This window comes from Vipera ursinii (genome assembly GCF_947247035.1).
Source record: "Vipera ursinii genome assembly, chromosome: 2".
In the NCBI taxonomy this organism is placed as follows: domain Eukaryota; kingdom Metazoa; phylum Chordata; class Lepidosauria; order Squamata; family Viperidae; genus Vipera; species Vipera ursinii.
The window spans coordinates 48,552,647-48,568,666 of record NC_139513.1 but is presented as its reverse complement, the minus strand read 5'-3'; the positions used below and the strand labels follow the sequence as shown (position 1 = coordinate 48,568,666).

The following is a 16,020-nucleotide window of genomic DNA, read 5'->3' as shown; positions in this document are numbered from 1 at the left end:
CTTCTCTCTCTTCAACCTGGGAACCAACAACTGTCCCATACACTCATGTCAACTTTACCTTCAACTGTTCTTTCCAGCCACTCCATTCTACAATGTATTTGTAGTTCACATTTTCTTTTCTCTTTCCCTCCTCTCGTTTTCTCTGCTCTCATTCTCCCTCCCTCCCTCCCATTTTCAATTTTCAGTTAAACTATCAACTTATCCCCTAGCAACTAGGTGTTCCCCCACTTGTTTTGATCCCCAACACCTATATACAAGGCTGGACAATGGGAAAGAGTGGAATGGAACGGAACGGAACAGAATAGAATAGTTCTTTATTGGCCAAGTGTGATTGGACACACAAGGAATTTGTCTCAGGTGTATAAGCTTTCAGCGAACATACAAGCAATAAAGTGATAAATCATAAATCATAATCATAAGATACAATCATAAATCTTAAGCTACAACCAACAAAGTGATAGTCATAAGATACCAATAGGAGTAGGTAATAGGAAAGATAAGAAGGATAATAGCAATAGATGTAGAATGTAGATGTAAAATGCTGTCCATATTTAATGTAGATGTAGAATGCTGTCTACATCTGGCCACAGCAGTCAGATGGGTAGCAGCCACTCAACTCAACAGGTCACATGACAGTACCCCTGCACTACTGTATAAGCGTAGAATTAAGCTCCTTTTCCTAATTTTCTTTCTCCTTTGGCTGACTTGAACTAGCACAACTGCTGCAGTACCAGCTCACTATAAAAACCATTTAGGACAATTGAGAGCAATTTGACATCGCTTATACTGGTGTATACTAAATATTAATCCTCCTTCTTTGGTTACCTGGGGCTTTGAAGAAGCAGTATGGAAAAATTATTGAGGCTTTTAAACTCTGATGTTGGAGAAGATTCCTGAGAATACCATGGATAGCCAAGGACACAATGAAATCAACCCAGAATTCTCACTCAAGGCACAAATGATCCTGCTTCAGAGACACTTTTTGAAAACCTAGCTGTCTAGAGAAAGCTGTAATGCTGGGAAAGGTGAAAGAAAAGATAAGATGATTAGCAGTGAGGTGGATGGACTCAGTTAATGTGACAATGGGTGCCCTATTGGAAGACCTGAAATTGCTCCAGATGAAGGACAGATTGTCATAGAAAAAAAATCTACCTGAGTGGTTGTTAAAACCTTCTTGATTGTACATTATCAATAAAAATAATTTTGAATTAAAAAAGCTTAGCTTAGGGTTGCAACTGGGACTATGGCTATGCTGTTTATCACTTCTCTTTTATTCAGCATTTTTCTTTCCTTAATTTTAAAATATGTGTCCTATACAAATAATTATAATAGTGTTGAGTTGATGTTAGGGTATGAAATCAGGTATAGAAAGAGTGAGTATCCAGTTATACTCAATCTCAACTGGTTCTTATGCATTTGTAAGGAGGTGCTTACAGCTATAGAGTTTAGCTCCTTCTTATCCAATTTAAGTTCATGTTTCCAGCACCCATAACTGCATTTTTCCCCCCCAAATCAAAATAGTGTCTTATTCCAAACAGGCAAATCTTCTATTTTTCCCCTGTGTTTGGGCCTAGAGTTGCCAACAATGCCAGCCACTCTGTGAGAAGACAGACTTCCCACAGGAACTGTTCACATATATATGTTTGTGTGTTGTGTGTGTGTTTGTTTTATATATTTAAGGAAGTAAAACGTAGCAGAAAATACACAAAAATAACAGGCATAATATTAGGACAAGTATAAAAATGAACATAATTGTATAAGTGTAAGACTTTGCTTTTCTCCACATTGAAACTCATTTTGTTGGATAGGGCCCATTGTTCAACAAAATGTAGTATGAGTTGTAGCAGTGATTTCTGACCCAACAGCTTCACTTGTTGATTTCTGCATATCCTTGTTTAAAAAAGGATAAGAATTAAATCCAGCCAGTATTTCTCTGGATAAAGTATAAGTACATAACTCAATTTGGAAAATACATATTTTAAATAATATAAAGACAGAGGTCTGTATTTACTGTAACTGTTTTATACTATACTTGCTGTAGAAAATGTTTTACAATTCTTATTTGCATTAACAGCTTTCCTAGAAAATTGTATGTTTCACACCTTATTTTTGAAAATATATATACTGTAATGAATGAATGATTATGCTCTAGTTGAGAAGAGTTAGGAATTGATCTTGGTTCAGTCTGGATAGTTTCCCAATATATAGTTAAGACTGACAGGAACCAGAGGATTATGACTCAAGATTATGTGCCACCTCTATCCAATCCATGGAACTCACAGGCATATATTTTTTTATAAAGGAGGTTGATAAATGATGCATTATGTATGGAAGTGTGGGAGGGGGGGAATTAGGCCTATTTAAATATATTTAAATATATTTCTGTGTGGGCCTTGATTAATATACTATGCCAGGGGTAGGCAACCTTGGCTCTTTTATGATTCGTGGACTTCAACTCCCAGAATTCCTCAGCCAGCTGGCTGAGGAATTCTGGGAGTTGAAGTCCACGAGTCATAAAAGAGCCAAGGTTGCCTACCCCTGTATTATGCTAAAGGATCCTGTCAGGCCAGGCGTTGTAGGCCACATTTCAAATGCAGTACATTCCATCTTGTTCACAGACAGTCTGCATTGGCAGTGTTTTGAAATGCAGTTACAGACTTTGTGTTCCATTTATATGAGGCAAAACAAAAACAAAAAACCCCACAGCTAAAACGTGTATGAAATTAAAGCAAAAGTTACTTTGTGTGCAAGGGAAATGTTGGTAGTTACAGCCGTTACAGTTGAATTGCTGCCAAAGCGAGTTGTAGAATTCAGTAAACTTCTGTCCAGCAGATGAATTAGCTGAACAGGATGAATTAGTTAAAAGAACGGCGAAAGATTGCAGTGGTCCCTGCTTTATTGTGATAGTGGCTGACACTGCCAGATACTTTTGGGTGCCAGTCGTTTCAGGAAATCTGCCAGGATGAACATAGAATTCAGCACGTGCTTTTTTGGCTGATCTGGGCTACTCAGTTTTCAGAAGCAAAGTACCACGATGATTATTTATTTATTTAGATTTTTTTTTAATTCTACCTTTATTACTTCATAAGTAACTCAAAGTGGTGAACACTCCCTCCTAATACCCCCTCTTCCAATTTTTCCTATAACAAGACAGGTTGGGCTGTGAAAGAGCGATTGGCTTGAAGTCACCTAGCTGGCTTTCATGCCTAAGATATATATTTCAAACCATAGTCTGGACATAAATCACCAGCCCCCAACCTTTCTTGCTTTATGGACTGCTGGTGGGTGGCAGTGGGGGAGGCGATTTCATACACGCAACCAAGCTCCTGTGCATGCACAAATGAAGCTTTGTGCACTCGCTTGCTGCTTGCGTGACCTGGTTCCCAACAGGCTCAAAGGTACTGGTCTGTGGCTCCCTGACATGGACCATATGAATTGAATTGCTGAAAACAATATGTTCCAACTATAGTAGCTAATATTGATAGTGCTAATCTTAGGTTTTATCATGGAATGCATCCACAGTACAGTCTTAAATTCATTGCATTGTAAACAACAATTATGACATTAGTTGCATTCAATGAAGAAATATGGCTAATACAAGTTGGATGGGAAGCTTTCTAATGAAGAGATGAAGTCAATCTTAAATTTAAACATAATTTGTAAAGATACTAATTTGATAGTGTGTAGTTTTATATGAAGGATCTGAAGCAGTTAGTTTACTGTTGCAACAATGCCCTACTGCCGCTTGAAGTGCCAAAAGTGATAGTCCTGTGTGTGTTTGTCTCCTTCATTATATCATCCCAACCTCAAATTGAGAAATAGGTTGAGCTGAAAAATAGCAAATGCCCCAGAGCTGAAAGGACTTAAAATGCTGCATTTTGAATATCTTGTGGTCATTGAATGAAAAAGAGAACTAGTGGAAAACAATCTGGTTTTTTTTTACTTGAACTTGCCAGGATAGATATTTTTGCTTCTGCTTTTGGTAAGGAAGTTACAATAAGTGAATAATTGTCAGTTTCTGGGCCATCTGCTTCTAAAGCTACTGAAAAGATCAGGAAACTGGAGAAGCTCAATGCACATTTAATTGATTCATCCTCTATCTGCCTAGCCCCCTTTTGAAAAACCCACAGATTCTTGAGTATTTGAGACTAAGTCTCTGTGGGAGTTGTATGGATACCGGTACACTGAAAAGAAACCAGAGAAGGGAGGAGATTCAGAAAGCTTTCATCTGATCCTGGTTGCTAGAGAAACCCCCTTCTTTTGTCTGTCTATGCCAAGAACAGCTGCCCTTTTCACAACACAGATCTTCTCAGGAGGGCGTAGAGCAAGCTGAATTAATTGAACGTGAAATAAGTTGAAACAATAATCTAAAATACTTTATTACCAGGGTATTTGAGACACTTTCATGGGTATGGAGATTCAGTGGCAGGCCTATATTTTTTTCCCCCCTGGAAAGCCTTAAAACTCTTCACGAGAATATAATAACAGAGAGCAAACCTTGTTGGGGAAATAGATTTTGCTCTTTTCCGGCATTTTTGATCAATAAGTTCATTTTTCTCTTGACATGAGCAATTGGAATTCTATTTTACAATTCCTTTATTTTATCCTCAGGCTTGTAGGCAGGAAAACACTTGCTTGGTACCTTCCCCATTTAGAAATTACCAGCTGAGGAAGGCAAGCCTGAAATTCTCTATATTAGGGAAGGCTCCTTTTAGGACAGGGGTGTCAAACTCAATTTCACTGAGGGCCGCATCAGCATTGCAGTTGCCCTCAGGGGGTCGGGTGGGTATGACCTGGGTGGGCGTGGCCTACTGGGTGGGCGTGGCCAGCTCTACATCGTTCGCATCAAGGGTACCTATGAGGGCCTGGGCAGGAGTGGAAGAGATCTGAGGGTCTCTGGCAGAAGGAGGGTCTCTGGGCCAGGGCCAAGGCAGTGGGGGCCGGTCCCTCACTGTTTCCAGGATGGCTTTGCGGGCCGCGTGAAACCACTTCGCGGGCTGGATCTGGCCCCCGGGCCTTGTGTTTGACATGTCTGTTTTAGGACAAGAAACCAATCAAATTACCTTTTACAGCAGAGCTTAATCAGCATCTATCTTTCTAAAAACATTATAATATAAATGTTTTAGATTATATCCTTCAAGCATATATTGAACAGGGAGCTCACCCTCTATCCATTTTTCTAATTCTTGGACCAGTGGATAATTTCTGGGAACATCTGCTGAGTTGTTTGTTCTCTTTCTAAAAAGAGGACCCACACAGTACTGGAATATATGTGCTTATTTAGGAACTTTATAAACTTATTTTCTTTGTGTAAAATTACATGTATATATTTGGTGAATAATGGGAGCACTTCCTTTTTCAACCAGGCTAAGCAGACATAAAAGTGGAAATGGGGGTTGGGTTCCCTATCTTTGGAACTTTCTGGAAAAAAAGGTTGGGCAGCCATATCTCAATGGTGGCTTGATGTGTTTTCTGGAGGAGTGGACTAATTGATCTTTTTGATCCACAGTTCTATGTGAAATATTTAAGTAGAGGATTTAGGCAGTAGGACACTTGATCTGTTCCATTAGTTGCTTGAATAGTGAAGGTTATAGTGATTTTAAAAAAGAATTATTTGTGATAATTTAGTATTAGTATTACAACTGTTGTTCCAGTGATATCCAGGATGGTTAATTGCTGTCAAAAATAGTGTGTACAGCCTTTGAAATGAACATGCTCCATATAAATAATTTGCAGTATTCATACATGTTGTTTGTTGAAGACTGTTTTTGTCACCTCCAATTTAATGTCTACAATTAGAACTGATGATTTCCTAAATAAGACATTAACAATGCATATGTGTGTGATTTCCTGTGGTTTTGATTTCTAAATTGCAAATAAGATTTCTGTATGTTTCATCAGTATGTTCATGTTACACTCTTAAGATCCAGTGCAGTGTTTCTATACTTTGGCAACTTCAAGAAGCTTAGATTTTAACTCCCAGAATTCCCCAAAGAGCTGGAATTGGAGTCCAGGCACCTTAAAATTGGCAAGGTTGAGAAATATTGCTCTATTGCTTTAACTTCTGAACAAACAAAAAACTGAAGCTTACTTCTGACAGATTTTTTTTATCAATAGAGATGAAGGATAGTTAATCATGAATCTTAGTTCCATATAAATCTCATAATGTTACAATTTATATTCATAACTATGGTGTGTTTGCACACTGAATCTCAACATTTTTATTAATTTAGCTGCCTTTTCCTTCGTGCAGATATATTTTCCATTCTGCATTTTTTAATTTGGTGCTAAATATGGGACAATCCTTTGTCACATTTTCTTCCTCGTGGAAATGACTGCAGAGTAAGGAAGATGCTTATTTACATGAAGGCGGCACACATGTAAATTAAAAACCAATGACTTGTATATGAAAATGTGCAAATCTGAATTGGTTCAAAAATGATTATCATTTCTCTAGGAGCTAACATCTCCTTTGGAGTGCTAAATAATAATTATCTCCAAAAGTGTAGTCAGAGATATATATTTTTTTCTTAATGTGGTATCTTGCAACCCGTACATATTTGGAGCTACAGCTTTTTCTCAGAACTACTTTGCATTGCCAGGAAAGAGAGAAATTATACTATGAAATATTTAAAGTGGCTTAGGTTTTTTTTTTTTAAAAAAACTGTTTCAAAATTAGGAGGTGTAAATTATTCTCAGTAAAGTTACTATTTAAAATTACAGTGTGTGGACTTCCATAGTTTTTCACAATTGGTTACATTTAAATACCAGTTTTCCTCCAGAGCTCATACAGTAGTAATGCCCTGAATACTGTCCTCTCCACTTTTAACTCTCACAACTTTGTGCAGTGGGTTAAGTTGAGAGAAGGCGGCTCAAATCACGCAAAGAATTCCGTGGCTCAAATGTCCATTTGAAACAGTTGAATACGGTTGCTTTTGTTGCCTTTTTGTTTAGCGATTTAAAAATATGTAATGTTTAAATCAGAGGTATCTCCAACCTCCCTTCCCCCTCAGGCTGCCAAAAAGTTTTCTAGGGTAGTTTGAATCTTTTGTGCTCAGTCCTGGCTGGCTTGGTTTCCTCTTTCTTCTTCTGTGTGAACAGCCCTGTGACTCTGTTGGCTTCCTCATTTTGTCTCCCTGCGTTTATGTGAGCTCACAAGCTGAGTTCCTTTTGGATTCCGAACTTGCACCTCCTTGCTGCAGTGTCCTACATTGTGTTAGGGGACAGAAAGAGTGCTTGTTGTTTCAACAGTAAAATTGTGTGCGCTTTACATAGAGAGGATCTGCTTTGGTCTGCAATGGCCCTAGAGACTTGCAAGCCAGTCTGGAGGAAAAAGAGGAAATAAGCTGCTTCTTCAGCCAGAGAGTGATTTTGCTCTGGAAGAAAGAGTTCTCTGCATTGTAGTTGTTGTTTTTTTTTAAAAAAAGATGAGACTATAGTAATTGGCATGCTGGATCATAGCAGAAGTCTGTTTAGTTCACAACCCACTTTGGCCATGAATTGCTTCTTGGGAAGCTCCTTCAGGCAGAATGCCATTGCACCTGCCTATTGTTCTCTGCAACAGCTTATTATTTATTGATGTATTAGATTTTTATTCCACCTTTATTACTTTATAAGTAACTCAAGGCTATAAACAAACATAATATTCCTTTCTCCTTTTGTTTTCCCCACAGCACCACCCTTGTGAGATGATTTGGGCTGAGAGTGACTGGCCCAAGGTCACCCAGCTAGCTTTCATGCCTAAGGCTGGGCTAGCATTGCTATTAACATGAACATTGCTAACTCCCTCTGGTTGTGAAGATTACATTGAAATCTATTCTAACTAGTAGCCAATGATAGTGTTATCTTCCCTCTAAGTTACAGCTTCTGACTGCAACTAATCGTGTCCATTGATCTATCATTCCTTGTTGCTTGGTACATTATGACTCACATACCGTGGGCTTTTCCTAAGTTAACATTTCACCCCTACTTTGGAAGAAAACAGCTTCCTTTGTATTAACATTGTCTGTGTAATATATCTGGAAATGGACCCATAAGCTGGGCTCAGCAGAAATTCTTTGATTGATTCCAGAGAAGCTTGGATGGAAACTGCCAGTTCTGCCTCCCTTCACTGCCTTTTAATGGCTACATTCTTCAAAATGCTGATCTTTTCTCACTTGCAGTCACTGCTAAAAAAGGACTTGAATTACTGAGCACTTGAAGAAAAATATATTATATTGTTGTTTTTATACCCCTTGGATGACCTACTCTGCAACCCGTTCCTTGTTTTAACTTCTCATTGGCCTAGTTTTATATAAAGTGATAGATAGCATCACTGCGTCGATTATGGTTATTAAACACTGGATATTTTCAAGGGGAAATCTCTTGGAAATCATGTCATTTCAAATGCCCAAATACATTAGGGAGCTTTGGAGATAAAAGCTGAATTGCAAGTTTAGGGGAAAAGGGCTGTTAGCAATCCACAGTTTTTTTTTACTCTGTTGGTTAAAGTCAGATCTTTCAAAAGAGCTGCTATGTGTGGGAATACTGTAGGTATGCTTGGAAGTGGATATTATTTTTCAAAGCTTTTTCAACAAATTGGATCTCACTGGATTTTTGGAGGGGAAATATGGTAACTTCCCCTATCATTTTTCAGCTGGCTGTTGGCAGAAAAACAAGGAGTGATTGTCAGATGAATCACAGGATGCCAAACACACAACTGTATGTGGAAGTTTGCAAGTTAAGAAAAAGGGAGTGGGATTTGCATTAAATGGTTGCCATGTATAATGCTGCTGTTTAGGTTTGTACTGTTCCTCTATGGTTTATTGACATTCCATGATCACTGCATTCAGCTGTGTTTGATTTCCAGCATTCAGCTTTTTTTGGGTTCCTCTCCTTAAAATTTTTCCTCCATCATTTTTTTTAAAAAAAATTCTGCAAATTTAGGGTTCTCTTTTCCTCCCCTGCCCTCTGCATTATATGCTGTTCTCATCCTCAGATGGCATTTTGGCTAAGTGAAGCCTGATCTCTACTTACAGTTTAAAATAGTCTCAGAATGCCCGTCCATTCAAGCGTTTCCATTTGATCACCAGATCTCTCTTTATCTAGATCTCCCTCCAGGTTTTCATCAGCCTTCTCTTGCCTTCAATTGGAATTTTAGACTAAAAATAGTTTTTCCCACTTCAAATTCACACAACAGCTACTCATTGTATACTTTTATCTATGGAGTTTTGCAGGTCCGTGTGGGCAGCTTGGTCAGGTAACCAGTCTACTTCTGGATGTTGCCCTATGTCAGCCCTTTGAGGCAGACCAGATCAGGGAATAGTATCCACAGAAAATACTGGAACTCTTATGTGGCTGAGACCAGCTGGATAACAGAATCCCAGAAGCTTAAACATGTTTTCCCTCCTTCCCTCTTATATTCAAGAGAGTTAAGTTAGAGCTAATTTGACTTCCTTTCTAATGTTTTCTTTCTGCCCTGGGTTTATATCATGTTTCGTTAACTATTGTCATGTAGTTTCTTCAAGAGTGCCTCTTTAGTTTTATCAGTGTATTCGTAGCTGTCTAATCGTTAACTAGCATCCATTGCTGCTACCACCTTTCTCTTTCTGTGGGATCTAAAATGTTTAGTTGTATCTAGGCCTTGTCATTTTTCTCAAGCCACCTCTCTTTCTCTAGTGGCTCACAGCACTGACGTGTAGTTCTCCGCTATGGTGTGCCAGAAAAGTGATAGCTTTACAAGTCATGAGGTCCAGAATTTAGGAGCCCGGAAAAGGACAAGGGACATATTTCCAAATGCCCAATATTCCTTGTCAATGACTTTCCTTAACACAAAGTAATCAATTCAGGTCTTTGGACTGCTCATAAATTACCACAGACTCCTGAGAGTGAAGTGAGGCAAAGGAAAGGAACACAAGGTAGAGTTAAATCTGTTCCAAAGTGGAATTACGTACAGTAAATAAAGAATGGTGCTGGGGTAGTCATAGCAGGCCCACATTTTCTTTTTATACCATCATGATTGATGCATGTTTCTCATTAGCAGGTCACTCTGACACAAGGGAAGGCAAACCTCTAGAGGAAAGGGAGGGAAAGGAGAGGGGTGCCTTGGCACACTCAACCATGAAAATTTTCATACAGTTGAGGGGAGCCTATATAACTAGTGCCAATTTTCATACTGAAGTTTTGACCTGGCAAATGACTATCTGCTTTTCCATTTATTCAGCAGTATTTACCCTAACAAATGGTATTAGTACTTCACTTGATCTTGATTCTACAGAGGGATAGAATCAAGATCAAGTGAAGTACTAATACCACTTTACAATGCTTTGGTAAGGCCACACCTGGAATACTGCATCCAGTTTTGGTCACCACGATGTAAAAAAGATGTTGAGACTCTAGAAAGGGTACAGAGAAGAGCAACAAAGATGATTAGGGGGCTGGAGGCTAAAACATATAGGGAACGGTTGTTGGAATTGGGTATGTGTAGTTTAATGAAGAGAAGGGTGAGGGGGGACATGATAGCAGTGTTCCAATATCTCAGGGGCTACCACAAAGAAGAGGGAGTCAAGCTATTCTCCAAAGCACCTGAAAGCAGGACAAGAAGCAATGGATGGAAACTAGTCAAGGAGAGAAGCAACCTAGAACTAAGGAGAAACTTCCTGACAGTTAGAACAATTAACCAGTGGAACAACCTGCCTCCAGAGGTGGTGAATGCTCCAACACTGGAGGTTTTTAAGAAGAGACTGGACATCCATTTGCCTGAAATGGTATAAGGTTTCCTGCCTGAGCAGGGAGTTGGACTAGATGACCTCCAAGGTCCCTTCCAACTTTATTATTATTATTATTAAATACTATAATGAGATTATTTTTCCTGTAGTCTTTTCTATGCATAGTTATAGTAAGGTAAAGGTAAAGGTAAAGGTCCCCCTGCATATGCGTGCTAGTCGTTTCCAACTCTAGGGGCCGGTGCTCATCTCCGTTTCAAAGCCGAAGAGCCAGCGTTTGTCCAAGGACGTCTCTGTGGTCATGTGGCCAGCATGACTAGACGCCAAAGGCGCATGGAACACTGTTACCTTCCCACTGTAATGGTCCCTATTTTTCTACTTGCATTTTTACATGCTTTCGAAGGTTGGCAGAAGCTAGGATGAGTAACAGGCGCTCACTCTGTTACGCGGCACTTGGGATTTGATCCACCAAACTGCTGACCATCTGATCGACAAGCTCAGCGTCCTAACCCTCTGAGCCACTGCGTCCCTATAGTTATAGTACATGTACACGAAATCAGTAAAACATGTTATTGCAAAGTAAGAGGAACCCCCCCCCCCAAAGCATTCTTCCAATACTCCCTCTAGGGAGGATGGGTGAAGAGGTAAATGTTGAAAAAGTACCTTCTGAATTTCAAGGAGAGAGTGTTCTGGACTGCAGGTGCCCCCACAGAGAAAGTATCAGACCCATTAAATCAGACCAGGAAATGAATTTCATAGAAATGTTAAAACGACATTTGTTGAGATTGGCTATAAAAGCTTACCAGTCTGTGCTATATCTCCTCCTCCTCCTCCTCCTGCCTCCGTCGCTCACAACTCGGCGGATGCCTTAGTGGAAGCCTGGGAAAGGGCAGCCACTGAGGCACTGGACCGAGTTGTACCCTTGCGGCCCCTGACCCGGTGCAGATCCCAACGAGCTCCATGGTTTTCCGCGGAGCTCCAGGAGATGAAGCGTCGGAAACGGGGCCTAGAGAGCTGCTGGAGGTCCAGCCGATCCGAATCCGACCGGTTGCGGTTCAGAACCTATATTAGGTCTTATCTCGCAGCGATGAGGGCGGCGAGGTGTAATTACTTCACCCTCATCGCGTCCGCAGATAATCGCCTGGCCGCCCTGTTTAGGGTGACTCGCTCACTTCTTAATCAGGAGGTGAGGGGGGATCCATTGCAGGGTCGTGCCGAGGAGTTTGGTCAGCATCTGTCGGATAAAATCGCTCGGATTCGGACCGGTTTGGACTCCAGCTGGGCAGAGTCTGACGATCAGGACACGGGCGGTCTTGTCAATGTTATCTGGGAGGAGTTTGATTCTGTGACCCCTGATGAAGTGGACAGGATTATGGGGAGGCTGAGCTCCACCACATGTTTATTGGACCTGTGCCCTTCCTGGCTGGTTTATGCAGCTAGGGAGAGGACACGAGGCTGGTTCCAGGCGGTGATATCTGCTTCTTTGGGTGAGGGTAATTTCCCCACCGTCTTGAAGGAGGCGGTGGTGAGACCCCTCCTCAAGAAGCCAGCCTTGGACCCAGCTGTGTTGAACAACTTTCGTCCAGTCTCCAACCTTCGCTTTCTTGCGAAGGTTGTTGAGAGTGTGGTGGCGCATCAGCTCCCTCTGGTCCTGGATGAAGCGGATTATCTGGATCCGTACCAATTGGGTTTCAGGCCCGGGTACAGCACGGAGACGGCATTGGTCGCTCTGGTGAATGATCTCTGGAGGGGATGTTCCTCTGTCCTAGTCCTATTAGACCTCTCAGCGGCTTTCGATACCATCGACCATGGTATCCTGCTGCGGCGTCTCAGGGGATTGGGAGTGGGAGGCACGGTTCTTCGGTGGTTCTCCTCCTATCTCCTGGGACGTTCGCAGTCGGTGTTGGCAGGGGGGCAGAGATCGGCCCCTAGGTCTCTCGTTTGTGGAGTTCCTCAGGGGTCGGTTCTCTCGCCTCTCCTGTTCAACATCTACATGAAACCGCTGGGTGAGATCATTCGTGGTTTTGGAGTTGGGTATCATCAATATGCTGATGATACCCAACTTTTCATTTCGACCCCAAACCACCCCAGTGATGCCCTCGCTGTGATGTCCCGTTGCCTGGAGGCGGTTCGGGTCTGGATGGGGAGGAACAGACTTCAACTCAACCCTGACAAGACTGAGTGGCTGTACATTCCGGCATCCCGGGACATTCAAAATGTTCCATCTCTTTTTATGGGGGGTGAGTCTTTACCCCCCGTGGATAGGGCGCGCAACTTGGCAGTCCTCCTAGATTCGCGGCTTACCTTAGAAGATCATATAGTAGCCGTGACTAGGGGGGCTTTCGCTCAGGTTCGCCTGGTGCGTCAGTTGCGGCCCTATCTAGACCAGGAGGCCTTGTGTACGGTCACTCATGCGCTCGTGACCTCTCGTCTTGACTACTGCAATGCTCTCTACATGGGGCTTCCCTTGAAGACCACTCGGAGGCTCAAACTGGTACAGAATGCGGCCGCGAGAGTTGTCTTGGGAGTTTCCCGGTACTCCCATGTTACACCTTTGCTCCGCGAGCTGCATTGGTTACCAGTTGTCTTCCGGGTGAGGTTCAAGGTTTTAGTGATGGTTTTTAAGTCCTTACATGGCATGGGTCCGGAATACCTCGGGGACCACCTGCTGCCGGCGTCAACTCCCCTCCGCCCTGTGCGTTCCCACAGAGAGGGCCTCCTCAGGGTGCCTCCGGTCAGAGAATGCCGGCTGGTGGCCCCCAGGGGGAGGGCCTTCTCTGTGGGCGCCCCGGCTCTGTGGAATCAACTGCCGGTTGAGCTCCGGATGGCACCGGATCTCCGCTCCTTCCGGCGCGGGTTAAAGACCCACCTATTCGAACAAGCTGGCCTGGCCTGATGGGGAGTTAATTTAGGGTTTTAAATATTTGTATATTTTATTGTTTTATTTTGGGCATTAATTTAATTCTATTTTAACTTTTGTATTTTTGTATTTTTATTATATGCCCTGTTCACCGCCCTGAGTCCTTCGGGAGAAGGGCGGTATAAAAATTTAATAAAACTAAAACTAAAACTCCTCCTCCTCCTCCTCCTCCATGAATTAGGGAGGAGTCTGCATTAGCCACTTCCAAATGTTGTCTGGACATTGCTGGCTTAACAAAATTGTTTTATCCGTTGTTGCCTTGGCAATGGGTTTGTGTATCTCTGTCAAGGTCATCTCCCTTATCCCAACAGAAGGCCTCCCTGAGAGCCGTTCCTAAAGACATTCAGCAGTTCTTGGTGCACGTAGTCCCTGATGATCACAGTAAGAACAAGGAATAAGGGCAAAGGTGATCTGATGGTGTCAGGTTGCTTAAGACTCAGTATATCATTGGTTGCGGGCTGGTTTCTTGGTACAATTTAAGGTTCTGATTTTAATCTCTAAAGCTCTTTATGGCTTGCCACAAGGATTGGAACTCCAACAAATGCTGACCTGACCAATTAGTTCAAGGGAGGGAAACAGGTACCAGTCCCAGGGGGGCTGAAATGAGAAGTCACTGCTTTTCTGTGACAGTGTCAACGTTGTGCAATGGTTTCCTGGCAGAGATCAGGTTCGCCCCCATCTGTGTTCATGTTTCAGAAGCTTTTAAAGATACAACTGCTCCAAAGAGTCTTTTACTGATTTTATCATGCCATATTCTGTTTTCATTGGTTGATTTTGGTTAATATTGCACAACGGTTTTTATGGTGTTGTGCAATAGATATTTCACTTGGTTTTTATAAGCTATATAAGCTACTGAAAGTCTCTGGATTGTAGCAAAGTAGAAATAAAGTAAATAAGTGAATTGTCATAAATCAACCTTACTGAGTTTATGGGAGATTTTCTCCAATTACATGCATTGATGATATATAATGACATGAAATTATTGAATCAGTAAAACTAATTGAATAAGAACATTTATTAAAGGGGCAATTTAATAAAAACATCCTTGAATTATAAGATCAGTTTTATAACATTTGGTTAAATCATATTTTTATCTGTTCCTTTTAATTTATAATTGACACACACCTGATGGATACCACTGATCTGCAGTATTGAGGGGCAAAGGGAGGAATGTTAGCATGCTAGATTTTTAACAATAAATGCATTATTTATAGAACTTTTATTAGTAGCAATTAAAAAAATAGAGTTAATAGGGCTGATGAAATTGAATATATTGATTTGAGATGCAGGCTACTAATTTCAGCATATTAACTGTAATGCATTTGCATGTATGTTTTCTTATGATTTCTTTGGTATATACCTTTTCCAAGAACAGCCTATGATCTGAACTCATTACAACTATCAAATGGATCCCCAATTGGAATTGTAACTAAGTGATGGAATGTGTTTCTTTGAAGTATTAGCTATCCTTTACTCGAGGTGGTCCAACAAATAGCAATAGCACTTAGACTTACATACCACTTCCTAGTACTTTGCAGCCCCCTCTAAGTGGTTTACAGAGTCATCCTATTGCCCCCAACAATTTGGATCCACATTTTACCAACCTTGGAAAGATGGAAGGCTGAATCAACCTTGAGCTGGTCAGGATCGAACTGCAGTCAGTTGGTAGAATTAGCCTGCAATACTGCATTCTAACCACTGCCACCTTGGATCATTATGCTGAGTAGTAGTATTACATGGGCATAAAGAGAAATGCAAAAAGTGCCTGCAGGACTGGATTCTGAGCCAGCTGTAGCTTCCAGGTGCTCTGGAGGGGCAGTTCCATATAGATTATTGCAAGACATATTTCTTGTGCAAGTTGCCACTACTGAGTAGCTTTGCCTAGTCCCTACTCAATTTCAAAAGAAGATCTGAAATTTTGGGCAGATTGATGTGTCATGTATGGGGCCAGATATGAAGAAGGATCTCTAAGCAGTGAAATGTTTGCCTGACATTTGTTACAACAGAACAGTGAACTCTAGATGAAGCAATTTCATATGCTGATATAAGACAGTCTTGTCCAAGTTGGTATGATACTGGATGGTAGTTCCAAGAATTTCTAGCCCAGGCAGGAAATTTTAAGTTCATATTTGTATACATATTTGTAAATGTAGAGTAGGTTGACATAAGAAAAAAAGAAACCCCAAAGTTTGATATAAGCAAAAGACAAATCCACCATGAAGCAAGCACAGTGATATTTTTTCAAACTGCAATAACCCTAGTGGGCATCCTATCAGTATGTTTTTTGCTCTGGATTCACGTTTGTTCTTTTCTTACCACCTAGATCTCTTCATTTGTGTACCTAGTGGCTAACTTTTAAAAGCCAGAACAGTCCCTTTCTTGTTCTTCATTTATAAA

General features: G+C 41.2%; 1 protein-coding gene across 1 annotated transcript in view; it reads left to right on the top strand.

The window, feature by feature from the left end:
• The window catches only part of SRGAP3 (SLIT-ROBO Rho GTPase activating protein 3), a 205,769-nt gene that overhangs the window by 72,074 nt on the left and 117,675 nt on the right, over positions 1 to 16,020 (top strand). The window lies entirely within an intron of this gene.